Consider the following 22,034-nt stretch of genomic DNA (forward strand, 5'->3'; position numbering starts at 1 on the left):
TCTTCATAGCAGATTGAAGCAACAAACAGTGTGTGTTTTTAAGGCCTGATGCCATTTTTTCCCAAGAAGTCCCACAAATATTTGTTTGAAATCCACAGATGTGATGAGGCACCTGGGTAGCCCAGTCGGTTAAGCATCCGACTTCAGCTCAGGTCATGATCTCATGGTCCCTGAGTTTGAACCCCGCATCCAGTTCTATGCTGACAGCTCGGGGCCTGGAGCCTGCTTCAGATTCTGTGTCCCTGTCTCTCTCTGCCCCTTCCCCGCTCCTCCCACCTCTCAAGAATAAATAAACATAAAAAAATTAAAAAAAAAAAAAAAGAAATCCACAGATGTGTTAAAAGGAAACATTCTTTCTCGGGGAGTTAAGTATGTCCCAGTGCTAGCTTCTCACTCAGGGACTGTCCGGGTGCATTTGCTGGTGGAGACACATGCAGCTGGAAGCCGTTTGCAAATGGCGGTGATAGGACTTACTATTAATGTACTTTTTTCTTTGCTCACAATGACTTTGGGTCTAGACACTTGTGGTGGAAATGTGGGCGGTGTGGGGGGGGGGTGGGGGTGGGAAGCTCAATAAGAAGGAAAAAAAAGATGACAAGATCCTGTTCTTAAATTCAGCGTTTTGATCGATCAGGTATTGTGCAAGTGTGACTTTAGATTTTATGCAAGTTATGCCTCGCTGCGTGCTTACCATGTGTCTAGCATTCAGGCCCCAATACTGAAGATAAAAAAACAAACAAAAAAAATACCTCTGCTTTCAAACTTATATTCCAGTGGAGGAGAGAGGCAGGTAGATCAGCACGGCATAGAGTGACCCGTACGGCTGTAGTTGTAGGAGTCACGGGAGAGGGAGAAGCTCTTGGCTGAGGTCAGGGGTAATTCTCGCTGTGCATTTGAGAGCACCTTCTCTACGAGGGGCAAGCTCCAATGAAGGCAGGGACATGTCTTCACTTCGGGCACCACGGTAGGTGCTCCAGTCACATCGGTTGACTGACTGGCTAAATAAAAAATGGATGGATGACTGAGGGAAGAAATGAATGTCAGGCACAGGGGTTACGGTCGTGAGCAAAACTGATACAGCTTCTGATCTTGAGGACCTTCATAGTTGGGGGTCAGGAAGGGCATCTCTGGCTTGAGAATGGCCATGAAGAGCAAGAGATCAAATGTGGACCTCTTAAGTTTGAAATATCTATGAGACATCCAAATGGAGCCGTCAGGTATGCGTTTGAATGTGTGACTCCGAACCTCAGAAAAGAGGCGTGAGCTGGAAGTCCACATTTGAGAGTCATTGATATATAAGAGAGTTTCAAAGCCGTGGGAGCTGGTAAGATTTCCCAAGGGAAGAGGTCATTTCAGGAAAAGCTTCAGACTACATTTGACTGGGCAAGATCGTGGCTGACTGCCATTATTTTTGGCTGCCCAGCATCTAAGCCATCTTCCTATGGCTGTGGGATTCCACCTTTCATGAGACTTGGTGGGGGGCAGAACACCTCACTTGACAGGTGTCATAAACTTGGTTTTGGGTATGCGGTGCAGATTCCCCAGCCACTTGCACGGGCACTGGGTCTAGATTCAGGAGATGCAGAATGTTGCTCTTGGCCATTGTAGTGGTTGAGGCAAATCTACGTCCTCCAGGCAGTGTTGCCCCAGGGTTAGCAGTAGTGAAACTGCAGCCACCTTGAATTCCTGGGATGTTCCTGGACCAGCTTCCGTGTCCAGGGTTTGGCTTGCTGCCGACGGTTTCCTGTCTGCAAGGACCAGTCATACTTGGGATGATTTGGGGTATTTCTCCTAGCTACCCCAAACCCTTAATTTGAATTATTTGTTAACCATCTTTGGATGCCCTTGCTTTAAGTGAAGGACCTCAACTGATCTGGAGGAGAAGCAACTGGAAGTGCCCTGGAATGAAATAAGCGTAGAAGTAAGAAGAAATTTCTAGCACCGGCCAGAACTATAAGAAGCAACCAGGAAAGCAGGAATCACAGAAAGCCAAAAAAGGAGTGAATGGCCAAGAGCGTGAAATGCTGCTCAGAAATCAGTTAAAATGAAGATGGTTGTCCTTTGCGATTTATTAATATGGAGGCAATTCACGACCTTAGTAAGAGTTTGAAGTCAAGCACCAGGCATGGAAGATGAGCAGTTAAGAAAGTTTGTGTGGATGACCATTTGGGGAAGTGTGGCCATAAAGGGAAGAAGAGAATGAAGATGATACCTGGAGAAGGAGTTCGGGGTTTTTGCATTTTTGAGGTGGAAGATACTTGGAGTATACTTGAATATGGCGAAGAGCAATATTCAGCAGACTGGTGAATGAATGAACGGATGGATAAGCTGAGCAAGGAAGGCTCAGCACGAAGTGCATGGGAGGGTGAGAGGGGGAAGAACTTAATTTACAAGAGTAAATTACAGAGACTTGATAGGATGTGGGTAATTCCGTCCACCGAAGTTGCTCAATTGTTTACTTTCCCCTAGTGCTCCATGTATTTTTGGTGCCCGGAACATGTTTATTATCAATAACAGCGATAGCATGCTTGGAATAGGGAAAACACATAGCGTAATAATGCAATTTCAATGTTTCCAGTATCAGCTTGGATCGAAATAATAGCTAGCGACATCTTAGTATTTGCCACCCACATTTACCCACGCGCTTAGAGTTCACAAGGAAATCTTTCCACATATTACCTTATGTAAGCCGTGCAACAAATATGGGACAAAGAAGAAGAAATGGCTTAGTTTAGTATCTGTAAAGCAGAAGCGGAAACAAGAATTAGGAGGCCAGTAGTTTATCTGGGAGTTGATGCCAGGAATCTGAGGTCAGGGAGTGCACGTTGAGCAGGTGCAGAGAAAGGCCACATGAACCCACTTCTGAACTGGCCTTCCAGACAAGGTGGGGGGGGGCCCTGGGCATTTATCCAGGGACTCCTGTCCCCCATTGCTTCAGGGCTGCTGGGGAGGAGCCGGGGTGGAGATAATACTCTCCCTGTCTCTTAGACTGGGCTAGTGCCTGGGCAGAGTGGTTTCCAAGGTCCTCAGAGAAAGCTCGAGGGCAGAAAAGCTATAGGTACCAGGGCTTATGCCCAAGGTGGGACCCCTCTTAACGTGTCTGGAGCTGTCCATCACAGCTGTGCTGAAGTCCAGGTATCATCATGAACAATTTCGAGATGCGGAGATTGATGCTCAGAAAGAATCGTGACTTTGTCAAGACCACAGAGGAAGACCGGTTCAAATTTAGGTGTTATCTCACTGCAAATGCTGCGCTGTCTTAAAGGTATTGCAGAGACCCCACACGGGTCAGTATGCCTTACTGCATTTAGTAAGGTTGCCAGTTATCCCGAATATCCCCTGGGAACGTCATCAATAGCGTGGTGGGATTGATCCATCACTCTGAATCCAATCACACCACACGTGGCATCGGAAAACAGAATCTACTAGCATTTTGGGAAGAACACGTGTGCAAGTGTGAACATATTTTTCTGTCCTTTTCCTACTTTATTGCGTTTTTTGAAAGGCCCAGCAGTCCCTGATTGCCTCACCCGAGCCCGAGACCGAGAAACCTCTTTTTCTGAGCCCTGCAAGTCCGTTGAGAGCCTGTTGCCAAAGGCACCATTTCATTGGCCCGGCTCCTTTGGCAGCGTCTCAGAAAAAGTCTGACTTTCCAGAGATATCTTGCCTGATTCCCAGCGTGAAGGGGTTTGTAGCTTTCAAACAAACTGCCGACCCTCTTTCTCAAGCCTACTGGGTTTGCATACTAAGGACCCTTTGGGATTCCGTGAGGGCCAGCCGCCCTGAGCATGTGCACTGGTGGCTATTCCAAATGAAAGAACTAGTTTGTTTGTGTTTTAATTATCTCTTCTTACAAGATCTACCCAGCAGTGTTGCTGCACACGGCTTGAAAGAATTTAATTAAACGACTACAAAAAAAAAAAAAAAAAAAAAGAAGCGCCCCTGCTTTTTTTGTTATTGTTTTGTTGTTAGTTGCTGGAATGAAATCAGACTCTGATTATGCCAGTACGTGGAGATTCCCGCCCCCACCCCTCCTTATTCTCATGAAGAAACTGCTATTAAAAGTAAGGAGGTAAACACTTAGGCGCACTTTTATGTATTTGTTTGTTTATTATTTATTTATTTACATAGAGGGTCTCCCTCTTTTCAGCAACCTGGAAGGGCACAGCTCTAAGGATACGAGCACCCTTGCTTTCCATAGAAAGGTCTAGAACTCTGTGGGCTAACTGCAGTAGAATTAGATTTACAGGGAACTTGAGTGCAATCTTAGTGCTCCAGAAGGGCCACAGAGCTGTAACAGAAGATGGATGGAGTAGTGCAGATTATCAGCTCCGGAAACTGTCGAGACCATCTGGCTGTTTAAAGGTAGAAGAGAAAGGATGGGCCAAGAGGGGTCAAGGAGCCAAGTTCAGTTCCTCTGCTGACAGTGGCACGAGACTTCATTAACAAGTGAACACACCGTTTTCTTCATAAAGATAATACTTCGTAAAGGTCTGCTGCAGAAAAATTATTCACTAGAGATTAGCAATAGTGGAAATCCACCAGACGTGGACCTCCTATCATCCAGATACCTACAAGATCTTTCGTCTTCTCCTTTATCCCTTCTTGTTGCTCTGCCTGAGCTTCTGTGAGGAAGAGAGAGCAGATCAACAGGAAGGGGGGACCCCGACGTTCATCAGCAGTTTGGATAAGATGTTTGCCGCAGAGGACAGATGGAAAAGTCTTGATTCTCAGGAAGAAATCCAACATTTTACAAACACGTTCTGTGTGCAAGCCACCACTCAGGATCTTTGTGGACATAACAACTGGGTAAGAAATTGTACGATCTTTGTGGACATGACAACTGGGTAAGAAATTGTACTCGCCTACCTTCAAGGCACTCACAATCTGGTTGATTGGATTAGCAAAGCACTGTCTATTTTTTAAAATCCTAATTGCTTTTGAGACACTTTTCATATTTGAGAAACAGGAGACGCAGTTGATGAGACACAAAACTTAACCTTTGTTTCAGTTTCAAATTCTACATGGTAAAGGGTTGGGGGGTCTTTAAGAGTCAGAAAAAAGAACAAGCATTGCTCTTTGGTATTTCTCTTAGCTACTCCCTTATTTCCTATGTGATCACTCCACTCCAGATGCTAACATACAGATGCTCATTTCTTTATGTTAGTGGATATTTTTTTCTTCATTGAGGACAATGTTCTAGGTGCTAGATATTTGGTGTTTTGCAGGGAATAAAACAGCAGATCCCTACTCTCATGGAACTTCTAATTTATGAGCAACTCTCTACATAGTATAGAAAAGTAGAAAAATTCATTAAATCTCTTAATTACAGAAGAATTGTACTGTTGCCCCATGTGATGTTACTTGAAGAGTGCTTTTTTTAAAAATTTTTTTTGAAGAGTGCTTTTTAAAAAGTTTTTTTTTCAATTCTAGATAGTTAGCATAGTATCATGTTAGTTTCAGGTATACAGTACAGTGATTCAACACTTCCACACATCACTCAGTGCTTGTCACGAGTGCACGTCTTTTCTTTATAAAGTTTATTTATTTATTTTGAGGAAGAGAGCAAGAGGGGGAGAAACATAGAAAGGATGAGAGAGAGAATCTCAGGCAGGCAGTGCAGACCCCGGTGGGGGGGCTTGAACTCATGAAACTTGAGAGCATAACCTAAGCTGAAGTCGGATGCTTAACCCACTGAGCCACCCAGGCACCCCCAAGTGCACTCCTTAATCCCTGTCACCTATTTCTCCCATCCCCCCATCCACCTGCCCTTTGGTAACCATCAGTTTGTTCTCTGTAGTTAAGAGTCTGTTTGTTAGTTGATCTCTCTCTCTTTTTCTTTTCTTTTGTTTCTTAAATTCCACATTTGAGTGAAATCATATGGTATTTGTCTTTCTCTGACTTCTTTCACCCGGCATCGCACCATCTAGCTCCATTCATGTCGTTGCAAACGGCAAGATTTCATTCTTTTTTAGGGCCGAGTAATACTCCATTGCAAAAAATATACCTCATTGAAGAGTGCTTTTAAACCCCTTGCTTTAACATACCTTCCCACTGAACCTGTGGCGGTGCCCCCGTTTCACTGGTTTTGTTCCTTGAAGATGCAAAGAGCTTTGAGACGGGCAGCCATGTGACCACACAGCAGCTGCTAGTGATCAGTAAAAACCTCCGAGACGCTTTCTTATCTCCCCACCAGTCAAGCGGACGGCAGGTAAGCTTCGACGGAAGCATGGTGTCCAGTGACAAGGAAGGTGCCAGGAGATAGTCTTAGAACCAGAGCCATGATTCAGGATGGAGGACAGGCTAAGGGGACAGTGTGGGGTGGGGGGTGGGGGGGGCAGACGGAGAGTGGTGAACTCTAAGGGAGGAGGGCACCAAAAATGAACTCACACGCCCACCTCTTTGTTTTAGGTTGACCTTGACCTCCCCCCGCCCCCCCTGCCCCGCCTCAGACCTCTGAGCCACTGCTCTTCCAGACAGCAGGGGTGTGGCTTGCGGGTCACTCAGCAGAAACCACCGCTGCCTGGTTGACCTAAAGTTATAGCTGGAAGAATAATGTGACAGACCGATTACTCCACGTGACAAAATAGCCTCTGCCTCGTTCTTAGAATCCATGTGAAAATACTGACTCACTTTGCAGTTTTCCAGAATGATCCTATTTAGACTCTTTGCTCTAATTATTTAACTTATCATCTCAGCATTGCATTTTTTGCTTTGACTGCGGGATGGTCTTGAAGTACCCAGTGACACAAGTATGTGGGATATAATTTTCCGCACTTAGAAAGGTCAGTCACCTGCAGCTTTTTAAAATTCGAAGGAACCAAACATGGACCTCAAATGACTATCCCACTTTCCAAATTTGAAGCTGAAGAATTATTTTCTTTTCCAGGGCGTACACACCCGTGGAAGCATGGGTTTATAATTGAAATGTTGACACAACCTTAAAGCATCACAGCATGAACCGTGTTGTTCTAATAAATCTCGTCCCTAATCCTTGGAGAGAGCCTAAAGCAGAGATTCACTTTCTATATCAGGTTTCATTTACTGAAAGGCTTCTGAAGATAAAGCTCATAAACTATGAAGGGACAGATACAATGTGGGCTAAGGGGTTACAGGGCTGCAGAAAGCTCTGTAATTCTCAGAAATGGGAAACAGATGTTGTTTGACATTTTGGAGCTCCGTTTCCTTCTCTTTTACGCAGTTTTCTGCTATCATGGTTCTCAAAGCAGAGATGTATTACTCCAAATGAGAATTGCTCTGCAATGAGTTTTCTTGCGCAGAGAACAGAGGGACCTAATATTAAGACTAATTTTTATTTAATATAGGGTCTTTTTACGTAGCGCCATCACAAATTGCGTTTGAAAGCTGAATGACATTGGTACCATTTATCATGAGACCTTGGGAATTAAATAACACCTCATGAAAATGAGTACATATAATTGGAAAGAGACACTGCCTGAGCCTGGAACCCTCCTACCTATTAATTGTTGTTGCTAGGGGCAACTGGCCTGATTTGCACTGACTTCTGGAGACTTCTAGACAGGTAAACACCTGCAGCTTCATCCTTACAGGTGCAAGTGAGAATTGGGACTTGGCATCACGTTTAAGACGGAAGTGAGGGGAGTGCTGGCAGAGCGGGGGGCCAAAGCACAGGGATAGCGCTCACTGGGAGGCAAGACACAGACTGTAGCAATGTTCCGCCTCAAGCGGAAGCTGTGAGAGTAGGGGAGTATTCTTACCACCACAGCAACTGGACTGGACGGTAAAGGAGGAAGCAGACTGAGGACAGCTATGGAATGAGCAGGAAGATCAGGGACGGTCCCGGAATTTTACAAGCTGTGGAGAGTAAACCTCTTTTCATCTATTTAATTTGTATCTCTGCTCCCAGTCATGATGTCTGTTTCAGCTTACTGTGATAGCAAGCATGGGGTGCCTGGCTGGCTCAGTTGGTGGAGCATGGGACTCTTGATCTCGGGGTTGTGAGTTCGCGCTCCACATTGGGTGTAGAGCTTACTTAAAAATAAAATTAAAATTAAAAACAACCCCGCCCCCCACTAAAAAACGGGATATAAAGCATGAATTATTGCTATGTTGGCTCTTTTTGTGGGCTGGGGGACATCTGTAGGTTCAAGAGGGGTGTCAGATCAGAGAGAAAGTTGATGAGATGGACCGAACCATCTGAGGCATTGGTGGCTGGCACTGGGTGTTTTCCCATGGCTATGGAACACAATACCTATGTAAAAAGTGGGAATTATCTGTGTCTCATAAGATCCCGTGTGTGCAACTATATTTATTATACAATATTCAATATTTAGGGGACTCGAATAAATAAAAACAACAACAACATAAGCAGTGGTTTACATTTTATAGATAAATGTAGCTAACCATTTGCCCAAAGCTACTATGACAGATGCATTAAAAAAAGGAAAAAAAAAATGGCTTTACAGGGAGTGGGGGAGAGGGGCAGGGTGCCAAATTTTCATTAGCTCCACTTTCAATTGACAACGAAAGAAAGGCTATTGAAATACTGAAGCTCAGCTCGAGAGTCTTACTTTCTTCCCGAAGACTCTCCAGGTGCCCCAGCCGGCCACAGCTTGTCTTTCCCATATTATTGTCCAAATCATCCACTTGGTGATCAGAATGCTGTCGAAATCAAGCACACAACAAAACCGAATAAAAAACTAAAAGAGCAAAACATATTAGGTAAAACAAGCAAAGAAAGAAAGAAAGAAAGAAAGAAAGAAAGAAAGAAAGAAAGAAACTCCGAATGCCAACAATAAAACCTAGGTATTGGTAATTTATCTCAGAGAAGTCCATTTGGATAAGTTAGCAACTAACACTCAAGGTTTAAATGTTCCAAGCACACATAAGCCAATGCTTAGGTACATTAATTCTAGGATTATTTTTTCAGCTTTTATCATCATTTAATCAAAAGTGATTCAATTTCCCTGGAGATGGAGGGCTAATGTCCTGATAGAGCTCTGTCTTGTTGTGGAGTCTTTCTTTTTTGGTTCTCTATTAGACTATCATGTTTAGCTTTTGGCTCTTTATTTTGGTAAGACTTTTTTTTCTGGGCCACTTTCCTGAATACACAGTGAGTTCTAGACACTGGGAGTTGTTGGATATTCTATTTATTCAAGAACAGTGTTTTCATCCCTTCTCTTTCACTGGTGAAGCCTGGGTTGATTGACCCTCAGCGTGCTGAGCTTTATTGATGATCACTTTGAATTCATCTATTTAAAAATTTTTCTTATAATATTAAGGACTCCTGATATAAAAAGTTACCATTTAGTAGTCACGTGTATAAAGTAAAAGACGCTTTTTCCCCACGCCCTCCGCCCTCCTCCTTCCCAAAGGCATTGAATTTATATTCAACTATATTTATGATGGAAGCTAAGTTGAAAACCATGCTGTATGTAGCACATATGTGAAAACGTGTCTCTACGGAAATTATCTTTAAATGCAGCATTACATGTATTTCACTAAAATAACAATGTTCTCCTACTCCAAGCTTCCCCAGCAACAACAATCTCATGGTTTTTCTTCCTCTAAAATCTTTGTATTTCTCTTAATCCATACTACTCCCCACTTGTGTTGAGTTGGTTAACTCAACCACCTTGGCCTCAGTCTCCAATTTTAAAATAAACCAGAAAGAAAATCACAAAGTCTTCTCAGCTTCCGCTGTTCTCAGTTATCTGATAACCATTTTAGAGGGTAAGAATTTTATGTATTGTAATTGTCATTACCTGCCCCTCTGCCTTGTATATAAGTCAACATAAATAAATACAGTACCTCCTTGGATTGCGAGTAAACTGTTCTGTGAGTGTCCCTCAAGACGAGCAAACATTTCTAATACATTTTAACTTGATAAATGAGCGAGGTCTTTCAATAGGAGTCTGTACAGGACGGCGAACGTCACATGATCACAACCGAACCAAGGGTTCTTGAAATTCCCTTTGATACACAAGTGCTTTGGATTACAAGCATGTTTCCAGAACAAATTATGCTCACAAACCAAGGTTTTACTGTACCTGTTAATGATAATGAAAGGAACCCTTAGTAGATACAGAAAAACATAGTAGGTACGAGGTTCCCATTTAAGCCAAACACACTGTGGGAATCCATGGGTTAGGAAGGCAGCACGTATCAGATATTTTGATGCACTGCTTGAGTTTCTCAAGGCAATCATCTTAACTTCTCTGGGTCCACTGTCAGGAGTCAGTGTGCAATGGTGACAATGCACTTTAGGTCCCAAAGCAGAGCCAACAAGCACAGGAAAGCTCTTGCCATCTCGTCTAGAAAGAAAACAAAAGCCTTTATCTTCATGGTGCAAGAGCATACACATCCTATACCGAGAGCTTGGCCAGGGGAGCTCCGGAACAATGCTCGCAGAATGGCTTGTGCCATGCCTTTCCTCGTGCTATTAGCCTTGTCATCAGAATCCTGTCAGCTGCCAGGCTTTGTTTCTACAAGCAGGTGCTGCTGCCTTGGGTGTCCTGGTGGCCTTACGGATGAAGGAACGGGGAAGATCATCCTATTCCAAGGGGTGGAAGGCCACCTCTGCAGGGACCACTCTTGACAGCTTCGGAGAGGGGGGAGAAGCAGCTGAGATTAGGTCCAGAGTGGGAAGAGAATCCAAGATTAGGCTTGTACCTGCAATATGGGCCAGGAAACGCTAAAAACTGCACTGAAGTGTGATAATGGCATCATCGTTGCTTCTTTATTAAGCTGCAAAGCAGTGCCCGTGCCTTTACGTATATATGTCCAAGATGTATGAGCACACCCCCGAAGTTTTGTTGGAGCAATGACGCTTTATATTCTTACCTGAGAACTGGACGTTCCTGGTGGACATTGGTCCCTAACCATCTGCTTCCACTCAACTCGACGTTTGTTGCGATTATTGACGTGGAAGTTGCACACAGGGGTGCCTTGCACCGACTTCCGAACTTAGTAGCGGGGAACTAGCCCAGCGTCCACAACCGCCCGCGTGGACCTGGTCAAGTGAACTCATCTCTCTAGGTCTAGATCTACAAAACCTGCACTGTGGGTTAATAAACCACAAGATCCTGGCCAGCTCTAAAATTCTCGATTGTTATTTTCTAACGTGAGACTTCCTCAGTACTGCCCAGCTCCCCACCCGCAATGGCTGATATGCATGTGACAGAAAGTCCCTCAGAGGGAGGGTTACTCAACAGCTCCGGGTCCTGCAGTGACTTGTCTCAAAGAGCGTTGCACAAGGTTCAATAAGAATTTTAGTGCTTTTATCACCATGCTCCCTCTTCTGCCAGGAGATGCTTTTGCCCCAAGAGAGCCTCGTGGTTTATTCCTTCACCTCCTCCAGCTTGTGGTTCAAATGTCACCTTCCGGTGAATTCTTTCCCAGCCATCCTCTGTTGCTTAAAAGCCACCCTCTCCTCAGCACTCCCTACCCCCTTCCTCGACTTGGTTTTTTTGTTTCTCCTTCCCTAGAATCATCACCATGTGACATACTGTATCAGCCCGGAGCCATTGGAGAGACAAGAAACCACATCATCCAATTAACAGAGAGCGTTTAGTAGAGAAGAGTCTTAATGAAGTGTCAGAGGATGGAAAAGGCCAAAAATAAATAAATAAATAAATAAATAAATAAATAAATAAATAAATAAATAAAAAGCGACTGAGGTTTCACAGAGGTGGTAACTGTAGGAAGCCGCGAGGGCTACGTTTTGGGCTGAACTGTGTCTTCCCCAAAATTCACAGGTTGAAGTCCCGAACCCCGGGACTTCAACGTGTGGCTGTATTTGGAGACAGGACCTTTAAAGAGACAGTTACATTAAAATGAGGTCATTGGAGGGGGGCCCCAATCCAATATGACTGGTGTCCTTATAAAAAAGAGATTGGGACTCAGCGCGTGAAGACACAGGGAGAAGGCGGCCAGCTGTGAACCAAGGAGACTGGCCTCAGAAGACACAAGCCTGTCTGCACCTTGAGCTCAGACTTCCAGCCCTGAGAGCTGAGAAAATAAACTTCCCGTTGTTGAAGGCACGGCGTCTGTGGCATTCGTCGAGGCAGTGCTGATGGAGTGAGGCAGGCTGGGGAAACAAAGGAAGAGGCTGGGATTATTAAAATTCAGAGGCCCGTAGGAGGGGCTTTATGAGCTGAAATTCTATCCTCTGAGGAAGGGGCACTGCCTGTCTGGGATGGGGGGTCTCTGTGTGGGGGGTACAGTGAGGCTGGTTCTTGCAGTGTGGAAAACGGAAAATTGGAATCGCTTGCAGCTTCTGGAATCAACTGTCGTTGACAGGTGATGAGCAGTTGCTGGGGTACAGTTGGCAGAAGACAAGAGGCAAATGGGAAGAAGCAGGTGCCTTCTCCCTCCTAACCATCGCAGTCTCCCTCTGGCGCCCTCTGTTGGCAGACCCTGACAGAGCAGCCGGTCCAGCCATCAGGGAGACCACGTGGCCACAGCCCCACCATCAGAGCGACCGTAACTGAATAAACAGTTTCCTCCAACTCTCCTCTCGGTGTCCCCAGCTACAGAATAAGTTCTGTACGGATGGGAATTTTGTTTTGTTCACTTGTGGTCCCCAAAGACTCGAGAAGAAACTGGGAGGTTTTAAGTGCCTAAGTAACATTGAATGGATGAAAGAATGAATGAATGAGTGGACGAATGAATGAATGAATGAATGCAAGCGTGCACGAATGAATGTCTTCTAAATTTTGGAAGACACTTTGGGGGAAAAGAAGCAACATTTTCCCAATGACGAAAGAGAGGCCCAACTAGGCTGAGTAAGTTTAGAAACTGAGTAAGGATTACACAGCCACAACATACTTCTATCAGTCAAATAAAGCATGGGTCACAAGATACGGCAGGCCGGACCTTGCAGACATTCTCGAGGCCTTGAGTTCTTCGGCTCGCTGTTTTCATGGGAATTTGTGTCGGTGGTTGAACCGACGTTTCACCGCAGAATTGGTTGGCAAGGAATGCGAGAAAATGTGTGAGGATGTTACTGAAGTATTTCGGGTGATGTCTGAAATAATTTTCAGATTACTTTGGTAAGGTCGGGTTTAGGACGTCCATTTGAAAAAGAGGAATCAAGATAAAGTTCAAGTCCTTTACTCACTTGCTGCCTTCAGCCAGTTAGTGTCTCTGGTGGGCATCTAGGTATCTACATGTGTATCTAAGCGTGGAGTACCAGCTTATGATAATTTCCCTTTGGGCTAATCACACTAGACAAACAAAAACTCTCCTATAGCATGTGGTTTTTCTTTCAAAGAAGATGATTTCTGACTGCAAGGATCCTATCTATTTTCTTCTATCTTCTCTTTTTCACTTATCCATTCTCTCTCTCTCTCTCTCTCTTTTTTACATTTGCTTCTTTTTGAGAGACAGAGACAGAGTGTGAGCAGGGGAGGGGCAGAAAGAGAGGGAGACACAGGATCTGAAGCAGGTTCCAGGCTCTGAGCTGTCAGCACAGAGCCCGACTCGGGGCTCGAACCCACGAACCGTGAGATCATGACCTGAGCTGAAGTCAGACCCTCAACTGACTGAGCCACCCAGGTGCCCCTTATCCCTTCTTTTCTGATTAATGTATCTCTAACATTTCAATTATTAGATATTAATTCAAGACTTCCAGATTTATTGCATCAGGATAATATTCTATTATATTTTGATACAAATAACCTGAACTAACAACGAATGGCTTAAGCAAGATAGAGGGTGTTTGCAAAATAAAAATCTGGAAGCAGGTAGTCCAGAGCTGGTATGGAGCCTTGATAGATTTCTGGGAGTCAGAGTCTCTCTGTCTGTCTGTCTCTTTCTCTCTATCCCTCTCTTATCACCCTTAACAGATGGCTTCCATTTCCTAATGTGGCTCCTGGAACATGAACCAACATGTTTATGCTGTAGACTGGAGAAGCAGAAAGACAGATGGGCCAAAGGGTGCAACTAGAGTCAGGTTGCTTTAAACAGCATCATGGAAAACCACAAAAGTCTGCTTTCATCCCATTGGTCAGACTTCAGTCCCGAGGTCACATTAGTTGCAAAGGAAGCTGGAAATGCAATGTTAGCTGCGCGCCACGTTAAGATAAATAAGATTGCGATTCTGTTACTAAGGAAAAAGACAAAAAAGGTGGCAATCAGCAGGGTCTGTGACACACACACTTGTCTACACACTGCCTTACTCTGCCGAGTTTTGCATCTGTTCTCACTTTCTGGTCCCTTGGATGGCGTGACCACAGGGATGTTGAGAAAGCAAAAATTGGGAAGGGAAGGGGACAAAGGAGCTTGGAGGGCTCAACACTCAAAAGGCCGAAGTAAATTTATGAAGCCTCTTGGGCTTGGAACAATGATAAAGTTATAGGTAACATTTACTGAACCCTTCCTGTGCGCCAAGATCTATGCCAAGGTGTTTTATATATTTTCGGTACTCAAAGTAAACCTAGAAGGCAGTTCTTATTATTATCGCCCCCATTTTACACCTGGGGAGACAGTCCCAGAGACATTGGGTAACTTGTCTGATTTCGCGCGGCCAGGGATGCCAGAGGTGGAGTCTGGTTTGGGGACTCGCTGATTCCAAAGACTGACTTCAACTTCTGTGTTCCTCAGCCTCCCGCCAAGAGGAGGAGAAGAGGAAAGCAAGGTCACGGCGGAAAGATCTACTTGGAAGTGTTTGTAAAGAATTCCTTCCTCTAAAGCTTCTGCTCATGGTGGATGGAGGCCGCCACGTTTGCCCAGGGACACGGACTCTTCGGCCCACCTGACGGGCTCAGAGGCGGGCACCACCCTTAAAATGCATCATGGCGAGTGCTTTCCTTGGAATCTCTAATTGGACTATGGAGGAATTGAGCTGTGGGAGAACAGACTTGCAAGATTTTGTGGAGTGATGGACCCTTCCATCGGAACATGGGAACAGAAGTCACGCAGAATGCCGAGGCCCCAGCACCGCCCTGAACTCAAAACTAACTCTCTGGCTCTAGCTCCTGTGACTCGTGACTGGGAACTTGACCTACATGGCCTCAAGAGCCTCTGTTGGGCTTGCCATAAACTCTTCTTACTCAAGTTCATTTAGGTGTGCTTCTGGTTTTTACAACCCAAAGGACCACAACTATTACGGATAGCTGCCTTTGGAATATATTTATTTTAGGGTATAGAGGTCAGCAACCTAGACTCAGCAGTCAGACTTCTCAGGTTCAAATCCCACTTCACTCCTTATTAGCCATAAGACCTTTGGCAAATTGCTTTATTTCTTTATGCCTCAATTTCTTGATTCAATTATGCATGGCACATAGTTGATACTATATACATGTGTTTAAGATTATTATTGCTCTTTCTGTGCTTTGTGGTTTTTTTCTGTGTTATGCTTTATGGAAAAAAAAAACCACTGTGCTTCTGATCACAGAACACAAAGCAATTAGTAATAATAAAATAATAATAATGACTACTATTTATTGACAGCTCAGTCTAAGGCAGAGATTGTTTAATTTTATGCAAATTAGTTCATTTTTACTCCCAATGACCCTGTGAGATAGACGATATTATCTCCATGTTTCAAATGAGGAATTGAGGTGTAGGGAAAGGAAAGAAGTTGTCCATGGTCACCAACAAGACCAAGTCAGGACTCACAACTGGGTCCGGTTCTGAAATCTGTGTTCCTTCCCCGGCCCCCAAATCTCCAGGTACTTGCTGTGTGTGAAGTCGGCTGGGAAAAATTGGCTAGGATCTTTTTATTTCCTCCCGAGATGTGCCCTATATTTCTCAAATGTCTTGCATTTGTATAGTCCTTTTTTTTTTTTTTTTGCATTATGAAATTACTTTAACATGAATTACCTCATTTTCTGTTGTATATATCTGAGTTCATTGCCATAAAAAGCATGTAAGTCTTTTGAGTAGATAAGAAAAATTCACTCAAGGCTGAGTTAATATCTACGAGTGTTATTTTCCCCCGTAGCGCTGACCTGTAAGTGGCTCATTTTTGTCAGCGTGTTGAGCACGTAGCTTTCAGGTGATGGGCTGTGAATGAAGTCTGTGACTGGTGGCGCGGCGTATGGGGAGGCGGGGGGGGGGTGGTAAGTGAATGATAGAAAAAAGAGGCAATCAATGTTTAAACAATAGCTCACCAGCAGCAAAAGAAATCCCCCCCGTGTGCTTCAGGACTCCGCTTTGTGTGGTAGGAGCCAGAGAGACCACAACCAGAAGCTGTCTCATGTCTTTTAAATCTATCTTGGCAAATTAGCTACCCGATGGCTTTCAAATGCACTTGGGCGGCGTGTAGTTCCAGTGACTGACAGGCTGGGGAAATCTGGACCTCTGTGGAATAATGGTCTAGGGGAAGAGAAAAGAAAATACTCTGATTAGATGTCATTGAAGGCTTTATTTGTACTATTCACAACACTAAATTATGAGGATACCATCCTGACTTGATCTATTAAAGGGGCTTAAACAGGTCTGGGAATGACAATACAGGTTCTTACATAGCTGAACCTCCAGTGCAGCTGGTTTCATCCAAATTGGCTTGGGAGTGGGAGAGGCTTAAGTCTGGTGTCAGGTTTGAGCAGACATCGGTACCATTTCCAAAGCCCTACGAATATTTCTAGAGTCTTAACTCCAGACCTCTCTTAGCATTTTCTCTGTTGTCGGGTTTTGTTTTCATGTCGCCCTTCGTAAACTTGACACATTTTGGTTTCTTCTTGGTCAGATGTTGGGGGGGGGGCGGACGGCGCAGACGGACATCAAGACTTAACTAGTTTTGTTTCTTTACAACAGGAAACGACATTAGTATTCCAAACGTTACTACAGATGCTCCGTTCCGATAGACAGAGATTCTAAGACTAGTAAGGGAATCCCATTCGACCTCCTCTCCCTGGACATGAAAGGGTTTTGCACAACACAGTGCTAGACATGTGCTCGTTTCGGTTCAGCCGTCTTTTGCTTCATCATCTAAGCAGTAACCGTGGCTGACTGCATAATATTTCTGTACTTAGCTGTGTACCTATTTCTCCATAAGGGCCTTGCTAAATAGCACCCGTGTTAATATCCACCTGAAATGGCACTCCTATAGCAAGGTGAAGGCGAAATGTAAAATTACGATGGTTCAGAAAGCCCTGCGTAACCGTTTTCATTTCATAAACTTTTAATGAAAAGCATTTTAGTGCTTCTCATGGAATACGTTGTATTCCTGTGATCATAGCGTGTCAGGTAACAAACACGCGTGAGAATGATTTTCTTTTCAGGATTTAGAGTTTGCAAAGCCCTTTTACCTGCTTTCTCAATAATAATCTAAGTTAGGTATTGGGCTCAATTTATAGACGAGACACCTGAGCTCTGTGGGGCAAGTCTTTCCTCTAAAATCGTAGACCTGCCTACGAGGCAAAATGCAAACCCAGGTTGTAACCGTAAGTGCCCAGTTCTTGTATTACTGTGTCAGGACAGCAGGACAGGGGAGGGACAGTTACTCTGACAGACAGCCACACACTAGCGTGGCACCAGAGCACCTTCCTATCTAGGAGACCTTAGAGAAGATACTGGTCACTCGATTTGCAATCGATTGGGAATTTTATTCAAATAGGAGTTCCCGTTGTCTAGTAAAAATCGCTGTGGGTCAGGTCTTCCTTAGCCTTGTGTCTCCAGCAACAGTTCCCATTTTTATGGGTAAGTCCCTGGGCCATTTCACATGGCTCCCGGTTTCTCAACGAACATTGCATAGCATCTCCATTGTTACCATCCAGTGGCATGCTTCTAGAAAGAGATAAACCATGAAATTATAGGGTAGAGCTATAATTACCTCTGCTTTCTAAACCACAGTGAAGGATCCTTTTGCTACTTCCTTTTGAATGTGATAGAATTAATTGTTATTACTATGTATCATATAGCATTAACTAATAAACCCAACTAAGCTACCTAGCAATTCAAGTGAGGTTGCACAAGAAAGAACGTGGTGACTTAAAAGCGTGATCAGCATTTATGAAATGTGCGAACTGCCTTCACCACTATGGTAACCCATTGGATTGTTGCTGTTTGCATTCAGCTGGGGATTAGACCTGTCATAAAAGCTTTAGGAAGAGTGTGGTGCCCTGAGCCTGAGGTTTTGAAACACCTGGAACTTCACATAGGCTCCAAGAGCCAGCATGGTTGACTCCACAACATCATGTCACTCACGGTGCTGTTCGTGTGTATTTAGGAAGAGAGCTTAAAACGGAATTTCTCTGTGCACATAAATGGACTCGGGGCATTTGGGGGAAAAGTAGGAGCGTCTTTATGTTTAAACAGCAGGCGAGCCTGTTATTCTGGTCATGTCAGGTAATGGAGAGATGGAAAAACTGGTTTGGAAAAGTTAGAACGTCTGTTCATCCCGCTCACGCTCTGACCTATCACCCAGTTTTTTAGAAATGTCTGGAGCTAAAGTTGGGAACGTTTTTTTCCCTTCGTGTAATGCACACTGGAGTTCTGGAATAACAAGCAGGTATCCTTCCAATCTGTGAGTCGATGTACCTTGGTATCAGCCTATCTGTGTATCTTTCTATCTATGTGTATGTCTATTTGTGAACTTGTGTATCTCCTTTTATATCTTTATGGGACATGCTGGCACGAATAGGTCCAGATTACTAACTCCAGTCTGGAGTTCATGGATAACAAGAGGAAACTCAAAAAGGGCCCGAGTAAGTTTTGAGCCTGAGGCTTTCTGGCTTTCCAGAAATCCTGCAACTCCCCTCCCAACCCCCAGCACACGTGGCTTCCGTGATGGCTCTGGCATTTGTCCCTCCAGTGCTACCATGCCAGCTCAGCCCTCAGTTAAGCATCAACTGGACTATTCGAGCACTTTCATAACCAGGTCCCCGGCCCCCTCCCTTCGAATGCACCCCAACCTTCCTATCTTCCACCACTCTGCCTAGCTCCTGTTCAGACATTGCCAATAGTTCCCTAAAGCTTAGCTGGCTGCCCAAAGGCCCTTTGTGGATGTCCCCTTATGTCCAATCCAGCCCCTTTCTCATTTATGCTCCAGTCAGGACCCTTTGCTTAAGTCCCACTGGAATGGTTGCAATTTTGAGATATTATATAGTGACTTCCTTGTTCTGTACCGTTTCTTTAAAAAATAATTTTTTTTTTTTACATTTATTCATTTTTGAGAGACAGAGTGTGAGCGGGGAGGGGCAGAGAGACAGGGAGACACAGAATCTGAAGCGGGCACCAGGGTCTGAGCCGTCAGCACAGAGCCTGACACGGGGCTCGAACCCACGAACCGTGAGATCTTGACCTGAGCCAAAGTCGGACGCTCAACCGACTGAGCCACCCAGGCGCCCCCGTACCATTTCTTACGCTTGTCCTTCCGAGTGAAATGCTCTTTCTTCTCTTTCCTCATCTCAGCATTTAGGCCCATTTGAATGACACTGCTGATGTAAAAAAAAGTCTTCTTTGATTCCCCCCAAAAGGAAGTTACCTCGGATGGGCCTTATATCCCCCAACTGCTGATCATTCTGTTGCAATCAGGGATTCTTTCAATTTTCCAGTTCCAGGTATCTCTCAGATTTGGATCCCCCTTCGTGATATGTTTAAAGTGCTAATATGATCATTTACTCGTTACTCTTTTACCTAAAATCGCCATAAGAGGGGCAGGCTTGGGTAGATACGTGGAAGGGAGCTATTGCATTAGCCTTAATATTTTTCTAATATATAAATACAAATTCTTTTTGTATTAAAAGTACATCTTTCCGTTATTCCTTACTACCTGAAGATTGGAAACCAGCCTCTTTACATGACATGGAAATCCCTTCATGACTCAACAGGGGACCCTGTTAGGATCCCCTCAACTTCCTTATATGCCAATCTGCCACATGCACTTGAACTCTTGACATGTGCACTCTCTTTAGTGATGTGACTATTCCCTGGCACTCCTGTGCCTTTACACATGCTGTACTTGATCCCTTCCGGCCTCCTTTCCAGCGTGGAGAGATCTCCTCGACCTCAGCGTTGCTGAAGCATCAGTTCTGCATAGCTTTCTCTTCCCAGGCACGTTAGGTCTCTTACCACGCCTAGGTTAGAGTACTTCCCCCATGGCTTTGTATCTTGCATTGTTATTTACTCCTAGGTCCCTAGATCCAAAAGGGATTCCAAGTCAAGTTTTAGATAGCTACAAATCTGGGAACCTGGTACTTTTTATTCTGTACCCTGAGCACCTAGTTCATGAGAAATTGTAGAGGTTGTTATGATTTGAGTAGGGGTGTGTGGGCTACTCACAAAAATAAATAAAATCGTAAAAGAACTGGAAGAATAAGTAGAGATTATGTATTCAACCCTTTGCTGTGCAGCTGAGGAATCTAAGGGTTTTGATTCCATCCAACATAATGGATGGAATGGATCACCATCCAACATAATGTTTTGTAATTAAAGGATTTAGGGGTTTTTTTTGGCTGAATAGATGTTATGAATGTGTGGTAGTCTTCATATGGATTTGTCTATTTTTATTTAAAGAATTGGTCTTCTGTTTCCTCGCTGGATTGTTTCTGAACAGAAATCTGCTGTCACCTTCATCGTTGGTCGTTCTTCAAATATTGGGGTGTGGAATGTAACATTTCCTCTGATTGCTTTTAAGATTTTCTCTGTATCACCGGTTTTGAACAATTTGCTTCTAACCCGCCTCGGCGTGATTTTCTTCATGTGTCTGCTGCTTGGGATTTATTGAACTTCCTGGATCTAAGGGTCTATAGTTTTCATGAAATTTTCAATAATTTCAGCCATTATTATTATTTTTTTCAGATAATTTTCTTCCCCTCCCCTCTTCTTTGGGAGACTCCAATTACACACGCATCCGGCTGCTTGAAATTTTCTCATAGCTCAGTGATGTGCTGTTCTTTTTTTTTTCCCTCTGCGTTTCTGTCTGTGTTTCATTTGGGATAGTTTTTATTGCTATGTCTTCAAGTTTATTAATTTTTCTCCTATAACTTCTCATCGGTCATTAATCTCATCCAGTGAGATTCCCATGTCATACATTGATGTCTTCATCTCTAGAATGTGCACCAGGGTTTTTAAATATTTTCCATCTTTCTACTTAACTTTTGAATAAATGGAATAGATTTGTTATAGTGGCTTGAATGTCCTTATCTGAAAACTCTAATCTCTGTGTCTGTTCTAGGTATGTTTTGATGGATGGATTATTCTCTTTGGGATGCATCATATTTTCTTTCTCTTTCATTTGCCTGGTGCTTTTTGATTAGATGCCAAACACTGTGAAATTTACAGTATTGGGTGCTGGATATATATATTTTTTTTATTTCTGTAAACATTCTTGAACTTTGTTGTAAGATGTAGTTGAGTTACTCGGAAACAGTTTGATCCTCTGGCTCTTGCTGTTAAGATTTGTTAGGTTACTTGGAACAGTGCACAGTCCATGAATAATTATACCCCACTACTGAGGATGGACCCGTTTATTACTCTGTGTAATGCCCTGTGAGTCTCCAGGCTTTCCAGTCTGACTCATGAGAACTACCCCTAACCCTACATGGGTACCGGGCTCTGTTACCTCTTCTAAATTCTTCTGGATGGTTTTCCTGCCATTGGGTTGCTTCATCACGCGCGTGAGATGATTAGTACTCAGTTCAGCATCAGAGGGGAGCCCCTGCAAATGTCCCTTTCTCAGCAGCTGTCTCTTCTCTGATACTTTGTCCTTAGAGCAGGACTGCTTTGCTCTCCCCAGAGCCTCACCTCCACCTCCACAACTCACACACTATGCCAAGCTCCACCTGAATTGCCCCTCTTTGCACGGTGGCCTGGAAGCTCTCAGGGCAGAAAGCTGGGGCTCTTAGAAACCTCATCCTGTGTGCTCCTCATCTTTCAAGGATCACTGCTCTTCGTTGTCTGATATACGTGATCTTACCATTCTTTCACACATTTGGATCCATTTTGGGTCTTTGGTTGTTTCAGGTGGGAGGCAAATTTGGCTGCCATTTTTCATCTTGGCTGGAGATATATGAAATTATATTTCCTATGGTTCTTCTCCAAAATATGACTCTCAGGCTAGAATTAAGCCTAATTCCTCAATCTTCTTCATTGTTTTTATCTGT

At 44.0% G+C, this 22,034-nt stretch overlaps 1 long non-coding RNA gene across 1 annotated transcript in view; it reads left to right on the top strand.

Annotated features, from left to right (window-relative positions):
* Positions 1 to 15,752, top strand: part of LOC123386436 — a 124,309-nt gene extending 108,557 nt beyond the window's left edge. Inside the window, exon 4 of the long non-coding RNA XR_006600287.1 lies at positions 14,587 to 15,752. This is a non-coding gene — a long non-coding RNA (uncharacterized LOC123386436). The remainder of the gene's footprint in view (positions 1 to 14,586) is intronic.
* Positions 15,753 to 22,034: the final 6,282 nt, after the last annotated feature.

The sequence above is a fragment of the Felis catus genome, chromosome B4 (genome assembly GCF_018350175.1).
Source record: "Felis catus isolate Fca126 chromosome B4, F.catus_Fca126_mat1.0, whole genome shotgun sequence".
NCBI lineage: Eukaryota > Metazoa > Chordata > Mammalia > Carnivora > Felidae > Felis > Felis catus.